At 54.5% G+C, this 25,671-nt stretch overlaps 1 protein-coding gene across 3 annotated transcripts in view; it reads right to left on the reverse strand.

Moving 5' to 3' along the window:
* Positions 1 to 25,671, reverse strand: part of RBFOX3 (RNA binding fox-1 homolog 3) — a 376,035-nt gene that overhangs the window by 91,703 nt on the left and 258,661 nt on the right. For 2 of the 3 annotated variants that reach the window (XM_066381459.1, XM_066381460.1), the window contains exon 4: positions 20,692 to 20,731. The exons of the other annotated variant lie outside the window; for it this stretch is intronic. The gene's annotated coding sequence lies outside the window, so the exon portion shown is untranslated. The remainder of the gene's footprint in view (positions 1 to 20,691; positions 20,732 to 25,671) is intronic. 3 annotated transcript variants of the gene reach the window in all.

Raw genomic sequence — 25,671 nt, forward strand, 5'->3', positions numbered from 1 at the left:
GGGAAAATGGGCTGTGAGGTCAGCTCACAGGGCAAAGGGCCCTGGGCTTTTGGTACTCCGGCTAGGAGCAGGACAGTCTGGAAGAAATGCTTTTCTCCCCTTCTAGCCCCAAATCCTGAGCCAGGCACCCCCTTCCTAGAGGGACATCTGTCTCGTCTCAGTGCTGCCCTTGGAGAGCATCTGCCTTCACGGAGCTTTCTCTGGGGCCACTTGGAGATTTAGGTATATGCCAGCGTACCCAGGCACCCCCGTTCTCTCTCTCTCGTTCCACTCCAGCACCTTCAGATCTAGCCTGGCTTGTCCTTGCACTGAGAAAACGATTATTTATGTTGTTACACAATTAATCAATGTCTTGCCTCTTACTTTTAAAACAATACAGGCTCTAAGTCAGAAGCTGTGGGAACTCCACCGGCTTCCCCAGGCATCGCAGGAGGTGGTGGTCCAGCTCTGGCCAGTTGTCAGCGGCCCTCTCCGTGCTCACCCCCTGCTCCTTCTGCAGCCTTGTGGACAGTCACTGCAGAATCGCTCTAACCCCTGTTGGTGTTACCATGGTGAAGTGGACACAGCAGAGCCCAGGCCCGCCCTGCTCTGCAGCCCACCAGATGGGATGCAGGCACAGGACCGAGGCTCTGGGTCCTTGCTGCCAGCCTAGCCATCTCCATCATGTCCACCTCAGTCAAGGCCATCCCAGCCAGCGGCCTGTGGTCCTGACACCTCCAAACAAAAGAGGGTCAGCCAGGCCCACGGGCTCGGGGGCTAGGGGGTCGTAGGGTGTGCAGTCAGGACAGCGGAGAGGACAGGCACTGGCTTCCTTCCCGTTGGGGTCCCCGACCACTGGCTGATGTCTTGTCTTTGCACAACTTCCAGCTTCTGGTTGGTTCCTCCATGTGGCATCTTTGAAAAAGCAGTCCACTGTTGGCCTTCTCACGGAATGTCAGTCCCAGGTAAGCAGAGTGGAGGACCCTCAAGATACCCCTCCCTGTGCCCTAGTTAGAACTTTTCCAGGCCACATCTCCATGCTGGGGCTGCTCACTCTCTCTTTGACCTTGCTCCTACCTGACCGCTAGGTGAGGCATTGCTCTGCTTCTCAGCTCGTGCTGCCCTCTCCAGCACACGCCCTTTCCCCTGCCCAGCTGCTCGGGGATGCTCCTCCCAGCCAGGCCCGGTCCTACCTGACCGCTAGGTGAGGCATTGCTCTGCTTCTCAGCTCGTGCTGCCCTCTCCAGCACACGCCCTTTCCCCTGCCCAGCTGCTCGGGGATGCTCCTCCCAGCCAGGCCCGGTCCTACCTGACCGCTAGGTGAGGCATTGCTCTGCTTCTCAGCTCGTGCTGCCCTCTCCAGCACACGCCCTTTCCCCTGCCCAGCTGCTCGGGGATGCTCCTCCCAGCCAGGCCCGGTCCTACCTGACCGCTAGGTGAGGCATTGCTCTGCTTCTCAGCTCGTGCTGCCCTCTCCAGCACACGCCCTTTCCCCTGCCCAGCTGCTCGGGGATGCTCCTCCCAGCCAGGCCCGGTCGGCACCATCCTTGGCACATGCACCGCACCTGCCCGCAGAGATGTGGGGCTCATTTGTGTTTCCTGATCCAGCACAAGCATCAGCATGTAGTATTTACTCAATAGAAAGAAAGAAGGAAACTGTCTGCGGGCACACGGTGAGATGCAGAGTGTGCTGGGCTTCTGTTTGTCAGAAAGGGACGGTGTTTGTACATGTGCTTGGACGGTGCTTTGTGAACCCTGCAATGGACAGGATGGACCGACATGGCTGACCCCTGGCTGTGATGACCCTCAAGGCACATTGGGCTGGGATATTGGAGGGAGACTATTCTTTTCTTCTGTTATTATTTATTGAAATTGGTTATTTAGAGTTAGACACCCTCTCCAGCCCCCCGCAAGCAACCTCTCCGTCTTAACACCACCACTTCCGTTTCTCTGTGGCCTCGTTTGCTCTTTATGTAATTGTAGATTTCACCTCCTGGTAATCAGGTGTCCTACCTTTCCTCGTAATGACATTTCAAAGACACCTTCCCTGTGTCTCGTCTTCCGACCTATCAGGTTTAAAGGCTGCATAATCTCCCATTGAGTGGTTGCCACATAATTCACTTAGCCATTACCTGCCTGTCAGACAGGTAGGAGCTAGCCAGTGGGGCTTCTTGTGTTGCTATAAATATCTTTGTACTTCAAGCTTCCCCCCCTTCCTCTGAATTACTTCCTGAGGCTGTGGTCCCAGGCATGGAATTATGGAATCGAAGGACCAGGATGGCTCTTCTTACATTCTGCTAGACTGCCCTCCAGGACGCTGGGGGCTGGGTGCGGATGCGTGATCGCCCACCGGCCCCACCACCTGTGCATCTTGTGCCTGGCGGGGGCGTGCTGGAATGGAGACGGCATGGACCATGCAGCTTGGGCTTCTGGACACTGTCAGAGTGCCAATTTTTTGGAGGTTCCCCATCCTTCTCCAGGTCCTGTGGTCTGAAATGGGCCTCTGTGCCCAATGCCATGGAGCAGACAGTGGGAATGGATGGACAGGGGCTCTGGGAACACAGTTTCCTGGCAGGCAGAGTGAAATGAGAAACGGGGACATGCTGTCTCCCAGTGGGAGCTGTGGAGTCAGCCAGGGTAGGGTGGGGCGTGGGACAAGGATGAATCAAGATGCCCGTCTCAGCATGGTGTGGCCCCTGCTGCCAACCCTGTTGAAGCCACAGCCGACGTTGGCCTCTGCCTCATGCTCCAGAGCTGTGAGCAGAATGCTCCAGACCCAGCTGCTGACAAGCCACAGCCAGAGGAAGATAGATGGAAGGGCCCTTAATCCCAACTTCTTTCCATAATTAAGTTTTGAAATCACAATTAGCTGAACCTTGGTTTCAGCCGAGCAGACGGGATCGGCTCCAGCTGAAGGCTGGCTTGCTGCCCCAGGGCAGGGCTAGAGGGGACATGAGGGCCCTGCCCACGGCCCAGCCAGTGCGTCTTAGAGTCAGACCCTGGGGGAGCTGGAAGGATGCCACAGGCAACTGTAGACATCCTGAAGAGAGCCCCCAGACTCTGGGGGGCCCATGCCCTGACAGCGTCCAGCTCCAACTCCCCATTCGCGATATTCTGATATTCCTTCTCACCTTTGGGTGGGACATCTCAAATGCCTTCACCAGAACCAGATGGCCAAGCTCTCTTTGAAATGCTGCACAGCTTTGCCTGGTGCTCTGTTGAACTCTGACACCCCCTCCTTCCTATGCTAGGCACCCGTGTGGGGCACCCAGGTGACACCTGGCTTCTGGGGGCACAGGAATGCAGGACAGGGAGCTCCCTGGCTAGGCTCCCTTAGGCTCTGATACCCCGGGGGCCTCCAGAGACCACTAGCCAGCATCCCTCCCTTCTGGAGTCCTACTGCATTTTGAGAGTTGACAAACACCAAAGGGCACAGCCCCACCTCAGGACCCTCCATCACCACATGGCAGGAAAATGGCCCCAGGGTGAAGGGCCAGGTCTCCTCCACTCTGTGGGAGCATAAGGCTTTGGACTCCCTGGGTCACGTGGTTCTTCGAGGCTAGAGCAGGAGTTCTCTCCCACCTGACCTGGGATTCTCGTCACTCTCTTCTGTGCACTTGGTCAGAGGCAGCCCCAACTGCTGCCCAGTTTTTCCTGCTCTCACCCAGCTGCTCTGCCCTGTTCTCCTGCCTGGGCTTCTGGTCCCAACTTCCCTGTCCCCTAGGACCCTGCTTTTGTTACCCTGCTGCAGGAGGCTGGATCTTGCTCCTGCCTCCCAGGACCCCTTCACTCTTGTCCACTCACCCCTCATTCTTTATCAGCTCCCAAGATTCGATGTCACAGCTATCTGCTTCTTTCATGACAAAATCCTGAACCACTTCTCCTCCTTCCCAGCCCTGCAGAGCCTTAGTTACAGTATTCTCTCTGCTTTTGGAATCAGAATTGTTCCCAATCATCTCCAAGTTCTGAGTCGCTTAAGTGGCTGGGGGTGGGGGGGAGCGTGCTATGATTGGTGAGACAATGACAAGCTCAAGACAGACGCGGGTCTCCTCCTCCAGGTTCCCTGCCAGCATCCTGGGACCTGGACACAGATGTCACTCAGCTACAACCTAGGCAGGAATGTGTTAATAATAACAGAGGAGTGGTAACATTCCCCATTTCTCTTGTGAGCAGATTAGGGCCAGGTGGGGGCGCATCTTCCCACCAGGAGCTTTCATAGGAAGGGTAAAGGATGCGGGCAGGAGTTCATCATTCAGATCCTGCCAGACCTGACCACACCTGTGTTGTTGTGTCTGTCCATCAGCTCTCCTCTGGAGCAGGGTCAAATCCCAAATGGTTCCATCCGCATCTGCTACCAGGGCCCTGTGTCCAGTGATCGCCAAACTAGGTTATCCTCAATGACAGCAGAAGCCAAAGGCTGGGCCCTCCCTAGATCCCTGTGTTGCCACCCCACCCCAGGTGTCCCTCCCTGATGTCCCTGTAGTTGGTCACCCCTGCTCAGAGGTGCCCACTCCTTTACTGGTTTATTATGTTCCTGATGCTTTATGAGACTCAGATCCTCCTCTCGTGGATGCTGAGCCTTCCCAGGGACCACCAACCACTTGCACCAGGAGACTGCATGAGCCAGCACAGCCAATAGGTGTTGATGAGCCATGAGGAAGACCTCTCCTATTGTCTTTGCCCCCACCAGATGCAACTCCAGCCACATTTGTGCCCAAGGACAGAGGGCTGCAGGAGTCATAGCCTGACAGCAATTGGCCACACCCTGCATGCAAGCCAGAATGTTCCCCTGTTCCCTGGTCATTTTGCACCTGGCATTGCCTGGGGCTGGGACCTGCGGATGCCGAGGAAGCTACGACAGTACGTGCTGCCCAGCATATGGCTGCCAGCACCTGAAATGCCTCAGCGACCAGACCCACTTCTGTTTCTAAAGTGGTGCCAGTGACTGCTGGAGGACTCTGTGCACCCTGCTCACCCCGGCTCATGGTCGGTGCTCTGATCAACGCGCTCGAAGGGAGTGGAAGTTCTTCTCCGAGAGCCTGACAGGCTCCCCTTCTGAACTCCTCCCCTCCTCACTGGGGCTTTTCAAACCATGGGTGTTAGGGCCTTGATGCTTGTGCCCCTTGGGTGATGGATGGGGCAGCCTTCTACAGCACTGCCACTCAACACGTGAGAATGGCTGCCCAGCTGTGGCTGGCATCAATGGACACTCTGCTTCATGATTTTTAATAAAACCAGAAAGGCCTGCATGTGGGGGAGCAGGTAGGGGCCCAGTGCCTAGCTGAAGGGAGAAAGCATGGGAGGCAGGAGGCAGGAGGTGAGAGGTGAGAGGCAGGAGGCAAGAAGCATGAAGGTGGGTGAGGCTGGCTTCCAGGCTCCTGGGGTGCCCATCCTGAAAGCCCAGGGGGCAGGAGGCTGGGGGCCCCAAGGACCCCAGATCCCAGGTCTTAGGAAAGGAAGACCCTAAATCCTCATGACAGACTTTTCATGCACAGACAGGATAGTAGCGTTTAAATAGCTTCAATTACCCCAGGGCAAACTTAAAAACATAATATTTATAGAAACCTCGTTCAGCCCTGGTTGCTGCTTATTTCTCCAGCAATTACTGCTAATTTGGAGACAGTTTGCTTTGGCGTCTCCACCTGCTGCCAGTCAATTATGAAGACATCCACTGGCCTTGGACCCCCGGCCTCCCCTGCTGCTCAACCTGGAGGTGGAGAGGGCTGAGGGCTGGGGGTGCCCATGACAGGAACTCTGTTCCCATTCCCTGTTGTTCTTTGTGTGCAAGAGCAGAAGCCCAGTCCCTCTAGACCAGGGGTCTCAAACTCAACTCAGCATGTGGGCCGCAGAGCAAGATCACAGCCGTTCGGCGGGCCACACTAGGTCTACAAAAGGCAACTGTTACGCAACACTTTTCAGTGTCACAAAACGACCAGACACTGTAGTTCGCATCACAACTGCTGTTAACTAAGCTAATATCTAGCTAGGATGCTAGAGAAATGAAAAATACAAGTAGGCCCCTAGGCTTACTTAATTTTATCCAAAATATTTTGAACTTCGTGGATTAGTCTGCGGGCCACACAAAATTGTTCGGCGGGCCGCATGCGGCCCGTGGGCCGCAAGTTTGAGACCCCTGCTCTAGATGTTCACACACCTGGGCTTTCCTTCTTTGGCCACCTGTCTGGTTCCCGGGCGTGCAGTCTGCTGGGAAGCCCATTTCCTGGGTGTCTGGCTGCTGGGGAAGTGAGAAGGGGGAGCTCACCCCTGACTACTCCCAGTCTACTGAAGCTCCAAGACTCTGGCCTCGCCCATGGTTGCCCTGTGCACGCCTGAGCTGAGCCCAACAGTGCTGGGCCTGGGATGAGAGGCCCAGGTGAGTCCTCTGTCTTCTCTGAGTTCCAACCCCACCAACCACTGAGACACACTGCCCCTCTGTGACCTCTGCAGGAGCAGGCTCTGCAAAGTCCCCTGCTCATAATCAGACACATGGCCAGCCCAAGGACGTGTCACCACCAGTGATCAACTCCTTCCTTCCCTCCCTCCCTCCATTCCTCCCTCTTTCCCTTTTCCAAGCTCCTCCTTTTCCAGGGCAGAGCTAGAAGGACAGCTCAGACACATATGCCTACATGGAGTCCCAGACTGGGGGTACCATGAGTAAGGGAGGATGGAGGGGCAGGGCTTCATCAGGCAAGAACCCCTGGGCCCCACCAGAGGCACAGGGTTGGATCTCTGGACAGATGAGGGTGGGAAGACACAGTAGGAGCATGCGCCTGAGTTTGTGTCCTGGCCCAGCCCCTTAGCCTCAGCTTGACACTGTCCCCTTCACAAATGAGGACAAGAACTGTGAGCTGCAACTTCATCATCTTTAAAATGGAAGCAACAACACCGCCAATGCCCCCTTGCAAAGCTGTGTCCCGGGGATGGGTGGGAAGGATTACTGGAGGGAGTGGGGGAGCCCTACAGAGCTTCTGCTTCAGAGGACACCACATGACCAGGCCCCGTACTGCTTTTTGGAATGGACTCACTCATTCATTCCAGTGCACAGAGTTCCTGGAGCCCGAGGACATGGCAGTCACGGGGTGGGCACCCGAAACAAAGACAGAGCAAGACGTAGGCAGGGCCTAGAGGAGGCCACCAGCAGAGGAGAGATGGCAGAGTAAATGGATAATGAGAGTGCCCTCAGACATGTGCAAAAAGATGCAGAGAATGGATCTACTTCCCACTGTGTGGTAGTCAAGGAGGGCTGCCTGGAGGTGGTGACATCTAAGGTGCCTCTCCCTTGACATGCTGCAGCCCCTCATGTCTTCCTGCCCAAAGGCTCACTATGAAGGGAAGGTAGGAGCCAGGTGGGGCAGTGGGGTGGGCGGGAGAGTGTTTTAAGAGGAATAGACCTGGGCAGGGGGGAGCCAGGTGTTGGGATTAACTCAAGAGCAGCTCAGCCTAGCTGGACCACAGGAGACATGGGACATAAAGAGACTACAGGGATGAGGCTGGGGCTAAGCAGGCCAGACTGTGAAGAACTTTGTGCTCCAGGCTAGGAAGGTTAGACTTGACCCTCACCTGAGCAGGTGGTACGGGGTGCTAGGCCTGAGGGAGTGGATGTGTGCTTAGAATGGGGTCAGCTAGAGTGAGGGGTGACTCTGAGAGTTTGGGTGGGTGGGTGGCCATCCTGTGATTCGAAGGATGAAAAAGGACAAGCTGGTCAGAAGAGAAATGAGCTGTTTTCAATGTGCTGAGTATTAGAAACGTGTAGTGAGTAGGTGACAGCAGGTGGACCTGGGAAATGTGTAACTGCCAAGTGGGGCTGAGGCAGGGGTCCATGCAGGACTGCTGACTTGGGAGCTGGCATTCCAGGTACTCTCTCCCAGATTGTGATGGGTGCCATCACTCTGAGGAGGAGACCCGGGGGAAGAGACTCAGAGGAGGGGACGGCAGCTCCATTTTCTCCCGCTTCAAGGCCCCGCCTAGAAGTGGAGCCGGCCTGGGAAGATAACATGGAGAGATGCCTGATGAGGTTTCACCCTGCCCTAAGACATCCTGAAAGGCTCAGCAGGGCACGTCCCCTAAGGCCTGGCTGAGGTGGGCAAGAACAGACAAAGCCTTGGTGGGGGGACGGGGTCCTGGAGACAAGTTCTCTAGAGGAGCTGGCTGGCAGCTTCGTGAGGACCGAGCAGGACAAGTCTCTCCTCTGCCCCCACCCGGCCCCCAGGGAGGATCTCCCGTATGAGGTCCAGACCAGACAGAAGCCCCGCCAGGATGTCAGGGGACCCCAGGCCACAGAAAGGTCCAGGGGCCAGTTCACAACAGCCAGGCTGATGCCAACCGAGTTAGGGTGCAGAGAGGAATCTGCTCTGTCTGTGGGTTCCAGGAGAGCGTCCCCAGGGCAATGATTCTGAGGTTGGCCTTGAAGAGTGGGAGAGGATTTGCAGAGTAGACAAAGGCTTGGGCACCAGTGGGACAGTCATGGCATTCTTGCCAAAGGATGAGGGCCTGGAGCACCTGGACAGATTTGGCCCTAATTCTGCCCTGAGTGGCAATGGGGTCAGCAGGGCTCAGAGCAGCTGGGCCTGTGACCAAAGCCATCCTGATGCTCAGTGTCCACTTATCCCTTCTTTGTCCACTTATCCCTGCCTGGGCCTCTCCCTCTGACTCCCTGCCTGGCCCATGGTCCAGCTGCCCAGAGTGAGCCTCCCCGGCACCTACTCTGGGGTCAGCCCCTCCCAGTAGGCCCTCTCTCCCTTGGAGGCGGGGACTGGTGGTGGCCCTGGAGCAAGGAGCTAGGTAGGAGAAGTGCTTCCATCTAGGGAAACCTGTGGCCTGGCAGGTGCACTGGCTAGGGTCGCTGGGCTGGGCTGAAAGGGCAGTTCTGTCCCAGGAAGAAAGTACAGAATTCAAGCAGATTTCCAAATCAGTGGGAGGCAGAAGACCGATGGTCATGGGAATGACTCTTTGGAACAACCAGGCTTTTCCTTCTCCCAGTTCAGCTCAATTTCATTAGAAAGATGAGTTTCTCTGCATCCGCAGTGAGGGCCTTTCCTGTCTTGGCCTCCTCGTGGAAGTAAGCAAGATCCCCCCATAGTGATCTCTGCTGGGTGTGTTCTTGAGGCGCAGGGGCAGGAGGGAAGGAGGGGTGCTGGGCTTTGGTCTTCCTCTCCCAGGGCTTCCCAGCTTCCTGGGTTGCCAGCCTCAGAGCTCTGGGGGTGTTAGCTCGGGGTTCACATTTTGTTCCCCATGATTCTTTCCAGGATCCAGTTTCCCTACCTGACTGGGTAGCTTGGAGAGCAGGGGAGGGAGAAAGGGAGTGGATAAGATGCAGGGGCCGGGGATGCAGCCCACAAGGAAGCCCCCAGGAGTGTGTGCCAGCTGCCAGGGATTTGCGGGAGGCTTTTCCCAAGGCCAGGCAGCAGGGAGCAGCAGGAGGGGGCCATGGCGCACCCCCATGCAGGGCATTCCCGGGACTCTGCCCAGGCTCCCGTGGCTGGTCAGTATGGAGTGTGGCCCGCGGGCAGGCAGGCAGCACTTCCTGTCTAGGGACAGACCTGTCCCCCACACCCTGCTGGCATGGACTGGGCAGAGGTGGGGAGGGACACTCTCAGGTGCCTGGTGGGAATGCTGAGCTCTGTCCACATTCCCACTCAGGTCTTCCCAGAGCCGAAAGAGCAACTTGGCACTCTACGCTTGGTACCTACTCAAAAATACATCATCATTTCGGAACTGCAGCTTTGGCTTCAGAGTAGGCTTGCAGGCTGGAAGGAAATCGATGAGGCAATGGTGTGGCACTGGGTTGGCAGGCAGGTCCTGGTGACCACGAGCTGGCATTCAGTTTACTGGCACTTGCAGCGACCTTAAGAAGGGCCCCTCTCCCTTCTGCCTCTGCTCCCTCCCGCTCCTGGGTGCTCTCCCCTCTGGGCTCTCAGGGTTAGTTCCCAGGTTGCCCGCTCAGCACCTGCTCTGGGCGTGCCCCTCTGCTGAGGTTCTGACCCATACTGTCAGGTGCACTCCTGCCTGGCTCTCTGCTCAGACTTGAGCTTCCCATCCTGTAGCCCAGTGCTCCCCAGGCACAGAGTCCCCCATGGTGGGAGGTAGTGGTGAGGGTGGAGGAGCAGCAGCTCCCAGCCTAACAGATCCCATGGATGGGGATGGGAGACTGACTCTGAGGCTAGAAATTAGAGAGTGGGAGAGGAGACAAGGGCCTCAGAGCTCTGGAAGGCAGGAGTTGACAGGGACAGAGAGGTGAGACCGGCCTGAGACTCCAGCCCCAAGTCTGGGAGGCAGCAGGGAGGAGGAGGAGCTGCAGAGGAGAGAGTGTTGTGCTCCCCAGCCTGGCTGTAGGCCAAGTTAAGATGAGGCACCACATCTGCCAGGCCAGACGCGGAGTGGCCAGTTAGGGTGCAGTAGGGGCCGAGGGTAGGGCTGAGGAGGCTGTCCGCGTCCCACGACTGTCCTGCCTCAGCATTCTCCAGGCTGCCCTCCCCATGAGTCCCTGTGGTGCTGGGGTGGGGCCCTGGGGCTCGTGTCTTCCCTTCCCGGATTCTTGCTCAGCCCTGTCGGAAGTGAGAGGGCTGACTGTCCCAGCGGGCTGGTCTCCCTGCCCATCGCCTCGGACCAGTGCTGCCCATGGGCCACAAGCCCCCGAGGGACCTGGGCCCCAGGACAGGCGGAGGGCACCCTGTCAGCCTGAATGCCAGACCTCTCAGACTGTCAGCCTGAATGCCAGACCTCCCAGACTGTCACCCTGCCTTTGAACAGACAAAAGGAAACTGTTCTTTCTAAGGCTCTTAAGATTTCTTCAAATGAGGGAAAGAGGGGCCCACAGGCTGGATATGGGGATGCAGATGGGGGTCTTACACACTGAAGAGTGACAGCAGATGGCAAGCATCCTGTCACCCTAGGACCTGGGCTAGTGGCTAAGTGGGACATGTGTGCCGCTGTCTTTGAGCTAGGAACCAGTCAGATAAGCCCACCACTGCCCTTGTCTGCAGCGGGGTGGTTGGCCTGGACACGAAGCACAAGCAGCCCTCCCCACCCTGCTGAGGCCAGCCATGGGCAAGGAGGGGCACGGGGAGGCTCACGACTGGCTGCAGTGGGGACCACTGCATTCACGCTTTGTTATCCCAGCCCAAGGGACCTGACTGGACTGGGAGGAGGGCCGGACGGGGAAGGAGGAAGGGGCTTCAGCGGCTCCCGGCCTCTGGCTGGGTGAGCCCGAGGCACGCACCAAGACAGAGGGAGTGAGGCCAACCTTTGGGCCGCTGGGGTTGGCAAGGATGCTGGCGGGCAGAGGAAGGTGGGGTGCAGGATGGGGCTCAGGGCGGTGGCGTGTGCTCTCGTTGCATGCTGGGTGACTGCTCTCCACCCCTTTGTGAGCTACAAATGTTGGAGGGTGAAAAAGGAAATGCTCCAAAGGTCCGACTCCCCAGAGACCTGCAGCCGGATTTCTAGCAGGTCTGACGACCTTCGCACTCCCTGGGGTGCAAGCACTTTGAACTAGCCCATATCAAGGAGCCAGCCTGGCCAGGATGTTTCCAGAGGCCCAAATGCCAGCAAACCCAGCTCTGCCATTGACAGCCCTACTCTGAGCCTCAGTTTCCTCCTCTCTAAGCTGAGTAGAAAACAGCAGCCCAGCTCCTAGGCTGTGTCCATAATCAGACAAGACTGATCAAATGACCAGGGATCACATGAGATAGTAAATAAATCTCAGATCCTTGTACACAGAAGGAGTGACCCAGACACAGGACATCAGAGCTGAGATGGGTCTCCCAGCCTCCCTACAACTTGAAGAAGGGCCTGTCACCCTGCACTTTTCAAAAGCCAGAGCTCCAAGGACAGGGAGTGAGCAGTGTCTTCATGCTCAACCCTGGCCCTGGGGTGTCCCTTTTCCAGGTCCTTGCTGAGACAAATGAGCAGCCACACACTGTAGACACAGTGCTCAAGCCTGAGACTTGGTCATGTTTCATCTGGGTGTGCCCAGAGAGCCCCATGGAGCTGGATGTTGGGCTCAGAAAGCTCACAGGGGCCTTAGTCCCCACCACAGATGGCCCTGAGGGTCCATCCTCCCCTTCTTTGGTGTCCAGCTGGCTCACATAGCCTGGTGATTTCACTCAGCTGCGCCAAATCCACCTGGGCAGGTGGGCAGCTCCTAGAGGCCAGGGGCTCAGCCATGCCTGTTGCAGCCCCAGCAGCTAGTGTGGCACTGGGCACACAGCAACTGCCCGTCATTGTCAGCCAGGGCTGAACAGAGAATTCAAAGGCTGCGGACCATGGCAGGGTTGCCTTTTATGGAGCATGGGGTGGAGGGGACCTCCTTGCGGAGACAAAGAAGCGATCTCCTCTATGGTCAGGGGCTCTGCTGACCAGCCAGGTGTCATGGCTCAGGTCTGGCGAGTTTGGGGTAGAGTGATAGACTTCACACCACATCTCCGGGAGAAGTGGGTAGGGAGCTCTGTTTCCCTAAGCATTGTCATTGCTCACCCTTTCTTGTACACTGGTACACTGCCTTATCCCCGGGACCTGGCCATGCTGCCAGCAGCTTCCATAAATAAGCGACATGTCTCCTGGCATCATCTGAACTCTGAGGTGGCTGTGCCATCGCCCTTTCTAGAAAGACTGGCTCAGGTGGCCATGTCTCACAGGCAGCACCTGCACTGAGTGGAGCTCTAGGGTGTTGCTGTAACAACACATGCCTGGGTGCATGCACGTAGCGAGGCAGGAGTCTGCAGCCACACGCAGATCTCAGGCACACACACGCGCACACAGGTCCTTCCCTGCACACACGCATACGTATGCACAGGCACCCACCACATTTACGTGCCGGCCTTGGCCCCACACACATGTACCAATGTGGCAAATGCATCGGAGTGACCTCCTGTGGGCAGATCACTTTCACATATGCCCTGGAGGTCTTCAGCCAGTCAGCTCCAGGGGACCTCCCAGGGCCCCAGCATAGAAATGTGGTCCTGTACCTGGGTGAGGTGGAGATGCCTGCCACCAATTCAAACCATGGCCTTGTAGACGGATGGAGTGAGACATGGAGAGAGAGGATATAGCATCTTCCCGCTGGAACACCAGCACTGATGAATAATATGGAGGGGAAGGAAGAGGGATGGGGCTGGGAGCAGCTCCCCCTCTGAGCAGGTCGGCTGGGGAGGGGACCCTCAGTGCAGCCGTGGCTCTCACATAGGCCTAAGTGTTCCCAGCTTGGCTGCTGTACACAGGCCCTCCAGCGCCACAATAAAGCAAACCGCACTCTTAATAATTCAGCAGCAGGAGAGGGGCCTAGAGAGGGAAAACCCACTTCAGGGCTGGGAGAGGGCAAGAGGAGGAGAGAAGGTGGGTGGGCGGGGAGTAGTGGGAAGGCAGGATTAAACTCCACCTCCCTCACACCTGGCTGCTTCCATTTGTGTCCTGATTTTTAAAGAGGTGCTTGCAGATTCTTCTACCCCAGTGGTGACTTACACAGTGGCCACTGAGCTCCACCTACCTCTCTCCAGAGCCTGGATGTCCCCTGGCTCTCCCTCCCAACATGAGAAATTTTTCTGCAGACTCCAAGGATGAGGTGGGGGTGAATTCAGGCAGCCCCTCCATGAGTCACTGGCTGTCATCGCCAGAGAGTTCTCCCTTTGAGCAGCCCCTGAAACCCGCCTGCAGGAGCCCTCTCACTGATCTTAGAGGGTCTGAGGCTACACGGAGCGAGCCACCTACATCTCCTGCAGGCCTAGCCCTCGAATCCTGCGGGACACATCATCTAGCTGTCCACACTTTGCTCCTCTGGGAAAATGGCTCAGGTCTCGTCGAGGAATGTCTTATGAACCGTCCCCCTGGCACAGAGTGAGCGCCTCCAAAACGAGCCCAGCATTCTAGGGTGCCCTGACTAGTTTCTGCCCTCCGTAATCTGGGAACATAACTTGACGCACACAATCCAAATAAAATTGGCTTTCAAGGGCAGCCACTTATTTTTTCAGGGGACCACACCCACAGCTTTCCACGGAACACTCCTGGTTTATACTATAATCAGTAACAGCACTTCTAGTTTGGTTGACACATTACTGAGTGTGTCCCTATAGAGTCACATGTTGAAATACCTGCAATATGATGTTATCTTGGGGCGGGGCCTTTGGGAGATAATTAGGGTTAGACAAGGTCCTGAGGGTGGGGCCCTGTGATGGAATTAGTGCCCCTATAGGAGTTAGGAGAAATCTTGTTTCCTGCCACACGAGGATACAAGGAGAAGACTGCAACCTGGAAGAGGGCCCTTACCAGCACCCGGCCGTGCTGGGCACCCAGATCTCGGACTTCCTGTCTCCAGAACAGTGAGAAACAAACTTCTGTTGTCTATGAGACACTCAGTCTGTGCTGTTCTGCTATAGTGTCCTGAACCAACAAAGACAGCTGCCCTAATTACACTGAACTCACCATCGATCAAACCACTATGAGAGCAGATAAGAAACACTGCCACTTGTCAGCCACCCATAGGGATAAAAGCTGCCCTCTTTGCTGATGACCTCCCCCATGACATTCACAGACCACCTGGCTTTCTGTTAGCCTTAGGATCAAAAGGAATCAGGTGTGGGGAGCCACGCCGGCCAGGTGTGCATGTCTGTCTGCTCTTCCCCCCACCGACAGAGGGGACTGGACAGTTTCTCCCGCCCAGCCACTGGCACAGGCCATTCCCATCATGGGCTCTGTCTCTGTCACACTGTGTCAGTCTTCCTGTTTCCCCTCCTCCCTCCTCTCCCTGGCCCCACCCGAGCTCCTGTACGGCCTATGGCACATGCTGTGAGCAAAGCTGTCCCCCCACCCCCAGCAGGTGGGGCAGCTTCGAAGCCTGTGAGAGACGTGCGCCTTGCTCTCTGCACCGTGACCTGCCTCCCGCTTCCTGAAACCAGATGATAAATTACTCTGGCCAAGCGGAACATGCCCCGACAAGCCTCCTTTCCAACTGTAATTAATACCCTGGGGAAAACACAGACCCCAGGTTTTCTACTTTCGCACAAACACATGTGCACATAGACTCTGCTTTCCGCTGTCCGCCAGTCCCGGCTCCACTGTTTTGTGACCAGCTTCTTCTACAGGAAGCTCAGGCCACCCAGCTGGATAGATCCTGAAAGCCAAGGGAGGCACCGCTCCCTGTGATGCGGAACTGACAGTTCAGGAGCTGGTGTTTCAGCAAGCTGTGCCCAGGTTGCTGATGCAATGTAGTTTTGGCCTTAGAAGAAACGACCATGGGTTGGGGTGAACCCTTTGTGGTCAACAGTTTTGGGCATCTCTCCCTCCACCCTTCTTTTCCCCACCATGACAGCCTAAGTGATGCACTAGTCCAAAAACACAGGTGTGTACTTATCAGAGAGTGCCTGACATCTGATATTCCTAAAAAAGCTGTACAATGAGTCATATAGCTCCATGAAGCTGGCTAGACAGCCAACCCCACCACATCTGACAATGGACATGCTTTCTCAATGGATGGGAGAGCCTTAGTGGGCCAGGAAGTGTCCAGTTCCTGAGTTGTGTGCTGGTCTGTCAGCTCCTTCGGTGTGGCGGGTGGAGGCAGGGCTGGGAAGGGTTCAGAAACCCACATTCCCATACCGGGAGCATTGATTTTCCTCAAGGGAAGTTCTCGGCATGAGAAGAAGCTTGGGTAGCTAGGGCTGTGGTCCTGCCTTGGCCACTTGCAGTGGGAATCTGTGCAAACCAGTTACACATCCTGAGCTTCAGTTTTCCCATCTGTAAGAGGGACCTTGCTGTGAGGGTCAAGTGCGACAACCTGTATGGAACATGCTGACAGCCGTTTGAGGCCCCTGGTGCTGAAGAAGTTCTGCACAACAAGGACTGAGTGTAGCCCGGGCTGTGCCTGGCCCAGCGAGGGGATATGGGATATGGGGACTACGATTCGGAAGACTGAACGGCCTTAGCTCCAGGTGGCTCCTCCTCCCTGCTTGGTTACTCTTGTTGAGGGCGAGGAGGATGCTGCCCCTGACCCCCTGTGACAAGTTGAAATGGTGAAGCAGTCAGGGATGTTGGTGTCTCCGAGATCCCTGCTTCCCCACCACATAGGTAGGTGCTCAGAGGCTTGGAGATATAGTTCCTCCATCCCCCTAATTCTTTACAAGCCAAATTTTCCCAGGGATAAATTCTGCAAAGAGCCCTTAGTAATGCTCTTCCAAGACCTAAACTCTGTTACTGGCAACTCTTCCTAGTTATGATGGTGATAGGGGGAGCGCTGTGCTCAAGGCAGAGGAAACGGTGATTGTTTCTGCACGTGCACCGCATGTTCCCAGGCCCTCGCTGCTTCGACAAGTGCTGCGGGTGCTGTCACTCATACTCTACCCTTGGGTCTTTGAGTTGAGAATGATTTTTAAGACACTAGACACCAGGTATTGAAGTACAGTGAACCCTGAGAGGCGGGAGACACATGAGGGAGCCCCCACAGCTCACTATCGGGAGATTCTTCACACCCAGGTTCAGGCACTCCAAGTAGAGCCCGGTGTGCTCCCTGGGCTGAGGAGACAGAGCTGAGAGTCTGGATAATACAGAGGGTCTCCACCGAGTAGCTGCTTAGTACTGGTCAGCACATGTGTTTGCGGGAATACCCTGGGGCCAAGGAAAAATCCACCCAAGAGGATTAGAGAACATGGTGCTGGGTTGGGAATAGTGTGTCCCCACCCGCCAGACAGGGACACCTCCCACTGCCCGGAGCAATGGGCAGAGCACTCAGAGGGCAGAGGGCTCATTGGACCTAGGTGAAACGCAGACGGCATTCCTTCTGACAGATCTTAAACGTGAGATCTGAGAGGAACAAGTAACTTAACTACATCCCAGAATAAAGCACAAGAATATTTATAGGATTAAAAGTATCCAGCACCCATCGAGGGAAAAAGTCCCATGTCCAACATCTAATCAAAGACATACAAGAAGCAGGAAAACATAGCCCAAAATGAGGAGAAAAATGAATCCTTTGAAGTGATCTGGCATTGACACGCAGTTAGAACGAGCAGACAAGGATATTAGAATAATTATCACTGTATTCCATTTGTTCCAAAAGTTAAATGAAAACGTAAGATATAAAAAAACCCAGGCCAACTGAACTTGTAGAGATAAAAGTGCCCATGGTATGGGGCAGGGTCAGTGGCAGAGTAAACACTGCAGAAGAAAACATTTGCAAACTTAGACATAAATGCGTTATTTTCCCTATTTTTGAGGCCAAAAATGGATAATAACGAGAAAAAGCCATTTGAAAAGTAGATAAAGAACATCTGTGAGCTGCAGGACAACTTCAAGTAGCCAAAATACATGTTACTGGGAGTCATTGAAAGTGGTGGTGGTGGTGGTGAACAGAAGGATGTTTGAAGAAACAATGAAGAAAATATCTCCCACTTGGATGAAAACTACAAACTCAGAGACCCAAGAACTTCAACAAACTCACAAAATTGCTCAAAACCAGTAATAATGAGAAAACATTTTTACAAAGTATGATTGCTTACCTGACTAGTATCATGTACACCTAAAGAACCCCCAAACTCAACAACTCAGACCAATAAAAATGTAGGTGAAGGCCCTGGCCGGTTGGCTCAGTGGTAGAGCGTCAGCCTGGCGAGCAGGAGTCCCAGGTTCGATTCCTGGCCAGGGCACAGGAGAAGTGCCCATCTGCTTCTCCACCCCTCCCCCTCTCCTTCTTCTCTGTGTCTCTCTTCCCCTCCCTCAGCCAAGGCTCCATTGGAGCAAAGTCAGCTCCGGGCGCTGAGGATGGCTCTGTGGCCTCTGCCTCAGGCGCTAGAATGGCTCTGGTTGCAACAGAGCAACACCCCGGATGGGCAGAGCATTGCCCCCTGGTGGGCATGCCAGGTGGATCCCGGTCGGGCACATGTGGGAGTATGTCTGACTGCCTCCCCGTTTCCAACTTCAGAAAAATACACACAAAAAAAAATGTAGGTGAAGATTTGAACAGATATGTCACCAATAAAAGATGTATGGCCTGACCAGGCGGTGGTGCAGTGGATAGAGCGTCTAGGTTCAAAACCACGAGGTCACTGGCTTGAACACAGGCTAATCCAGTTGGAGCACAGGCTCACCAGCTTTAGTGCAGGGTCCCTGGTTTGTGCGTGGGATCATTGACATGACCCGATCATTGACATGACCCGATCATTGCTGGCTTGAGCCCAAAGGTCTCTGGCTTGAAGTCCAAGGTTACTGGCTTGAGCCCAAGGTTGCTTGCTTGAGCAAGTGGTCTCTGGCTCAGCTGGAGCCCCCTGGTCAAGGCACATATGGGAAAGCATTAATGAACAACTAAAGGTGTCGCAACAATGAGTTGATGCTTCTCATCTCTCTCCCTTCCTATCTGTCTCTCTCTCTCAATTAAAAATTAGATGTATGGATATCAAACCAACACATAAAATAAGGCTCAACATCATTAATTATTAGGAAAACGCAAATTAAAACCACAACGAGATGCTATGCCTACCAATAGAATGGCTAAAACTATAAAGTTGGCAATACCAAGTGTCGACGAGGATGCAAGCCTGTAATTATCACCCATGACCAGTGGGAATGTGATATGGTACAAAACCACTTTGGAAAACAGTTTGGCATTGACTTGAAAAAGCTAGCAATTCTTAGCACAGGGTCCAGCTGTTTCATAGATGAGCATTTTACCTGAGAGAAAAGAGAACAGGCCGTACACAGACTCGTCCATGAACGCTCTGTGCAGCTTCCTCCATAATAGCCCCAAACTAGAAACAACCCAAGTCAGAAAACGAACTATAGTGCGTTCATAGCATCGAGCACAACTCAGTAGGGAAGGGAGTGAATGGTGGACACACACCATGGCCTGGAAGACTCGTGAAATAACTGTGCTGAGTGTAAGGAGCCAGACAGACAGAAAGGAGTGCCTATGATGTGATTCTATCTGTATAAAACTCTTGGGAATGCAAGCTATTCCACAGTGACAGGACGCAGACAGCGCTCGCCAGGGATGAGGGGGTTGGGAAGAGGCAGGAGGAAGAAAGTTCAGGGTGCAGAAACTTTGAGGGGTGATGGACAGGTCTGTATCTTGACAGCAACGACAATGTCATGGCTATAAACATACGTCAAAATGTACCAAACTGGACACCCTAAATAATGCGAAGCTGACCATATGTGCACTATCCCTTGATAAGCTGTTTAAAAACAATGGACGTTCAAAACGCAAGCCAGCACAGTCCTGCATCACTCCTGAGAGCACAGATGGCTTCTTCATCCTAGAGCTCCTGCACCTGAGGGCTCCTTTGGTTGCTTCCGGTCAAATGAGACTCAGTTTACAAAGAGGGCGTGTCACCAGGCTGTCAGGTGGTAAGAGAAGCAAACCTCCCTGTGGTTCAGAATACTTGAATTAGGTTCTGGCTCGGTAGCTCTGTTGATCAGAGCTCATTCTGCTACACTAAGGTTGCAGGTTCAATGCCCAGTCAGGGCACATACAGGAATCAACCAATAAATGCATAAATAAGTAGAACAATACATTGTTGTTTCTCTCTCTATAAAATCAATGTAAAAAGAAGAAGAATGGTTGAATGAGAACATGAGATAACACTGTCCACACTTTCTTTGTCTCTTCAAACACTGACCGAGACAGGATGGCCCCTCCCTGGGGATCCTGGCATGCATCACCCATCACGGGAGCCCACAGCCACCTGAACAGGTCCTCTGAGTTCCGCCTCATGTCCCCATCCTGACAGAAAGCCAGTGAGCGGGGTCTGAGTGTCCTTTCCACCCAGTCCCTTGAGGCCCTGTGGTGACCAGCCATCAGGATGGGAGGCCCCTTGACAGGTCCAGCTCTATTTGGCTAACACCTGCTTCTGAGCCTAGGGTGGGCTTCCGACAGAAACAATACAAAAGACATCACAAAACAGAATTTCCAGTGTCCGGCTCAGGAAGAGGCCGGACCCCCCACCCCGGCCGCTTGACTTGCCATTTCTGATATGTGGACATAGCTTTGCCGTTTGTGTACATATGGCCCGAGACCCAGGAGCCAATGAGGAGAAGTCCCCCAGAGACCTGAGTTGCAAATACACCATGGGCCTGCATTTTCTAATTTCATTCACAACACATAGACATCAAATACATTTCTCCTCCAAAGTAAAACTGCCAGTAAGTCTATGAGAAGGCTCAGCGGGCGGGTGATAGGGGGCTGGTTGCAAGAGAAACATAGACTGAGGGCTCCTGTCTGAGATGTCCAGTCCCCTATGAGGGTCAGCATTGGGAACTGAGCCGGAATCCACAGCCCCTTCCCTGTGGAGACCAGGCCACAGAGAGGAGTCTGACCACCTGGACCAGCTGGACCAGTGAGCCAGGCTGTCCTTGGGTTCCAAGGGCCTTGCAGTCCAGGAGATGCACACATACCTGGGGTGGGGGTGGGACTATAGGGCAAAGTGGGGGCTGGGGGAGGAAGAGGGGCGGGGCCAGAAAGGCTGTAAACATACTCTGTCCCTTTGTGTCCCTCCAGGCTCCTCTGGGCTAGAGGCCCTTCTTCCAAGCACAAACTGGGCTGGCCCATAGGGTCACAGCACACAAGACGTCTGCTGGTGCTAAGCAAGCCAAACCTTCATTCACTCTTCATCCCCCTACAACCCGCCAGCGAACAGGACCTTCAGAAACCGCATGTTCATTGACAACAGCTCCCAAGATGTCCAACATGCTCATATATGTTAAAAACTATTCAGGGGGAGGAAAAAAGGAGTCCTTTACCTTTTATTCAGCCAATGTTCCCCGAGGCACTGTGGGCTCTCTAGGAAGAGAAAAAGAGAGGAGACAGAGTTATGACCAGTATGGTCACTGCCTCTGGTTGCTGGCTGCTACGTGCTTGCGGACAGGCCAGGTTCGGAGGCGCTCCTCTCCCTGGGGGGCCCAGGGTAAACCCCACGCTGTCTGTCTGCACCGAGCGTAGTTGAGAGTCCTGTTTTACTTGATAGGCAAAGACAAAAGGGGAGAGAACACCCAGATTTCCCAACGCATGTCCTCTACAACACAGGGCTATTCCTTGGAGTTTTCTCTCCTTCCCTTTGCCCCAAACTCTAAGTGACCCCTTTCTTCTTCCTGCCCACCTGGTTTTTTTGTTTGTTTGTTTGTTTTTTACAGAGACAGAGAGAGAATCAGAGAGAGGGACAGACAGGTAACAGAGAGATGGGAAGCATCAATCATTGGTTTTTCGTTGCTCATTGCGACACCTTAGTTGTTCATTGATTGCTTTCTCATATGTGCCTTGACCATGGGCCTCAGCAGACCGAGTAACCCCTTGCTGGAGCCAGCGACCTTGAGTCCAAGCTGGTGAGCTTTTGCTCAAACCAGATGATCCTGCAGTCAAGCTGGTGACCTCGGGGTCTCGAACCTGGGTCCTCCGCATCCCAGTCCAACGCTCCATCCACTGCGCCACCGCCTGGTCAGGCGCCCACCTGGTTTTGAGGTGACCCTCTCACAGGGACTTTGCAGGTCCCGATGGTGGTGTCTAACCTGGACTCTGCAGGACTTGCCTTCCCCAACCCCCAGGCATCGCTCTGCCATCGTGTCATCATACAAACCTAACATTAGCCAAAGGGTCAGCAACTAGTGTTGCTTACAGAGGATTGCCTTCCAAACCCTAAATGCAGTGATTCAGGGGCAGCCTCATGCACTGTCTGGAAACCACACAAGAGCAGCTCAGGGCTGACGCCAGCAGGGCAGGGACCAGGTGTCTACACGTTTGACAACCCAGGGACCTGGGGAAAGAGATCAAGGCACCTGTCCGAAGTCGCAAAGCTGACTTCAGGGACTGGGACAGAAACTACACACATGGGGCTGGACCCCTAGTCCTGCCTTTTTCTCATCGGGCTCTTTGGAGATAAGATGTGTGTGGATGGGCACGTCATGTGCTTTTCCAGGATCTATAATAAATGCTCCTTATTCATGTGACTGACACTTCCTAACTTTTCGCAGGTAGACCCAGCATGCCTCTTTCATTGTGGTAAAACACATACAGTATAAAACCTACTATTTCAAAGTGTACAGTTCAGTGGCAGGAAGTGCATTCACAATGTTGTGTGACCACCATCACCACTCTCTGGTTCTAGAACTTTCTCATCACCCCAAAAGGAAACTACAGGCCCACTAAGCAGTCACTCCCCATCCCCCTCTCCCCATCTGTGCATGTCTATTTTTTATTAACTTAGCATACGCAAGACAAAAGTGAGCAAAGCCCTCGAGAATCAGAAGTTGGTCAGGCCGGGCCTCTTTGTTAAGACGTAGAGATCATCGTCATCACCATGGACCTCCTCTCTAGCACGGGCCACTGCTGTCACAGGCTGGGCACATTTCACGTGCCAGGTGCTTGAAGACAGTGGCCTCGTTCACCCTCACAACCCTCAGAGGTGGGCACTGTTCTGATGAGCCCCACTTTCCAGGTGAAAAAACAGGCCAGTTTTGGTGAAGCTGGAGCGCCAGCTGGGACCTGGGGCAGTGGAATTTCCCAGGGCCGGTTCCCACCCACAGTACACAGCACCATGGCGGGGGAGTGAGAATAAGAGACAGGAGGCGGCACTTCGTGCAGTCTGCCTGGCATGCTGCTGAAGTCTGTGCAAATCACCACAAGGCGTTTTCTAGGATTTGTAGGCCCCCCAACCCCGCCCCATGCCCACGGATCCACTTGCATTAACCACTGCCTTCAGTTGGGTTTTTTTTTTTAATATTGTTGACTTATTTCTTGGTTTCTTTTCTTAAAGTGAGTTTCCTTCCCAATTCAATTCATTTTAGTTTCATTTAATTCAATCCACCCAGTGAGCAAACATGCAGCCCAGGCTGTGGACTGTGGTCTGGGTGAGTGCAGGGCAGGGTGCCAGGAGGAAGCCGCTGTCTCCTGCTGCCCTTTCTTCACCCCCAAGGCAGGTGGCAAGGAGCACTCTGCAGTCTTGGGGTCTGCATGGCCCATCCCTCCTTCCTTGTCCTTGTGTCTCCTCTACCAAACAGCTCTCATGTCCCCCTCACCCCCACCTTTACCCTCTGCTTCTTGGGCTTTCTGCCCGCCCCACAGATCTCTTCTAAGCACAGGGAAGTTTCTGGCCCTGGATTCCCAATCTCGGCTGCACCAGCACAGACTGGAGTTGGCACACAGCCCCTCCCGCCCTGGCCAGCACCCAGCGGTCCTGACCCCGAGTCTCTCCTCACAGCCCTAATTTCCCTGAATGTTTCTCATGGTCCTAAGTGTCCTTATTTGGTCAAAGCAAAAATATGTGGTGTGAACACTAGGGTGATTGTGCCCAATCTATGACAGGAGACTTGGGAGTCTGGGACCATGTCCGTCTCCAAAGAGCCTCTGATTTGGACGCAGAACCAGAGGGCCGGCCATGAGGACCTGTTGAGCTCAGTGCCTCCCCATTCCTGGCACACGAGGTCCAGCCTGTTCTGGCACTTCAGCCCCCCCCCCCCCCGGTCTTCCATCACGGACAGTATCACTGGGGTAATGACGCTCTCTCAGGCCTGGTTGCAGTAAAGGAAGATGGTCCTGCCGGCCCTGCCACCCCCCCGAGGATGGGCTGACCTGGGCTGGACCTTGCCCTGCCTGGACGTCTCCCTCCTCTTTCACTTGGCAGCCCCAGTCTGGGAGAAGCAGAGGGGTGCCTGGAGCTCACCTCCGCCGCATTCCTGAGTGTGCCCATCTGCCCCCTACCCTTGGGCAGGAGTCAGGAGGAAGTAGGGAGCTGATTCTCACCTGACTGTTAGCAAACACCCCTCGCAGTGGCTCAGCGGGATAATCAATCACAGTGATTTGTCTCCAGGATCAGGTTCTTGGAAGAGCACAGCTCCTTAGGTTGGGGCGCTAACTTCCCTGAGTGCACTTGGGGAAAGACCCTTGAGCAAGGCCAAACACAGCGAGCACTTCCCAAGCTCGGCGGGGGGGGGGGGGTCCCCACCTAGACCTTCTGGCACTGCAGGGGCCTCAGAGCGTACTGAGCTACAAGACCGCAAACTGCCCAAGGACGCCTCACTATGCAAGGAGTTACCCAGAGCACAGCTGCTCTCTATTTACCGGGTGGGAACTCCCTACTGGTAGCACTTGCCACCTCTCCTGCTAGACTGTGACACCCTATCCCCCACTGACGGGCACAGGCCTTGTCTGAAGGCCCATATCCCCAGGGCCAAGCTTGGGCCAACACAGGTGGGAGACAGCAGATATTTGCAGAAGAAATGAACCAGCCAGTAAGGGTTTGCCTCGCGGTATCTAGACCCAACTACTATTTTGAAGAGTGGGCTTGGGTCTTTCTAGAGTGACACTTGCTCCTAGGGATCCCGTCACCCATACAGACCCTTTCCTATGGTCTCCTGGGCTGCTCAGTCCCCCTTTACACCCTAAACCTCCCTCAGAGGCTGAACGCCTCTGAGGGGCAGGTTTCTGTCTTTCTTCAACTCCGTCGGAGGGATAGAGGCCTCCCACTTTGACCCTGTTCTCTTCTGCTTGTCAAACATTTTGTCCTTCAGAAATTAAACTATGATGGGCTTGCCTGACTTGTGGGATGACAAGACCATGCATCCGTCAGTGAAACCCATATTCAGTATGAACTGTGCAGAATGACTGGCCAGAAACGCTCTCTTAATGTTGTAACCCAGGCCACTCCCTCACTGCAGACTTTTCCTGTCTACCACATGTGGCACCTGGATGTACCCCCCCCCCCCCCAGTTAGGTGCTGAGTCACTTGGCTCTGCAGTGGGAATAGAAAGGCACGGCAAAGGCAGGACACATCATCAGGACTGCTCGTGGCTCTTATGTGTGAAGTCGATTTGTGAGCAGTAGCCTTCTTGGCTCTTCTTTACAGAGCACTTGTGATGGGCCAGTCACGGAAGAAACACTGTCAACCTCACATCAACCCTGCCCAGGAGGCAGGAAGGATCCCTGGTCACCGGTGAGAAGAGGGAAGATCAGCTGTTCATCCTGGTCCATTCCTCTTGAAGTCCGAATGCCTCCACTCCTGGGGAACAGGTATCTGGAGAACAGGCCTCCTCTGCGAACACTTGGGTGCCTCCTTTGCTCCTGTGGCAAGAATAACAGAACCAGCCACAAGTGCCTTGGTCCCAGGACAAAGGGAAAGTGGCCTGCCCCAGCCGTGGAGTTTAGGAGAGGAAACTGGCAGCCAGAGAGGCTGCCAGGTAGATACGTTGTCGCAGGGGCAAGCTTGGCTGTTGGAAGCTGGGGAATGGATTATTTCTGGGAATTCACAGTGCCTTGGTCTCCCGGGGCAGCTGTGACAAAATGCCACAGCCTGGTGGCTCCCTTGGCTCTGGAGGCTGAGAGGTCCCAGGTAAAGGTGCCAGCAGACCGGTTCCTGGTGATGGTCCTCTTCCTGGCTTCTTGCTGTGTCCTTGCGTGTTGGACAGCCAGCACGCATATGTCTTCTTGTAACAGCCAGCACACATATGTCTTCTTATAAGGACACGAGGCTCTGGCTGGTTGGCTAAGGGGATAGAGTGTCAGCATATGGATGTCCTGGGTTTGATCCTGGTCAGAGCACACAAGAGGAATGACCCATCTATTTCTCTCCCTTTCTGCTTTCCCCTTCTCTCCTTCTTCCCCTCCTGCAGCCAGTGGCTCAATTGTTTCAATCATTGGTCCCAGGTGCTGAGGATAGCTTGGTTGGTTCAAGTGTTGGCTCTGGGCACTGAGCATAGCTCAGTTGATTGAGCATCAGCCCCAGACAGGGTTGC

The sequence above is a fragment of the Saccopteryx leptura genome, chromosome 4 (genome assembly GCF_036850995.1).
Source record: "Saccopteryx leptura isolate mSacLep1 chromosome 4, mSacLep1_pri_phased_curated, whole genome shotgun sequence".
NCBI classification, from domain to species: domain Eukaryota; kingdom Metazoa; phylum Chordata; class Mammalia; order Chiroptera; family Emballonuridae; genus Saccopteryx; species Saccopteryx leptura.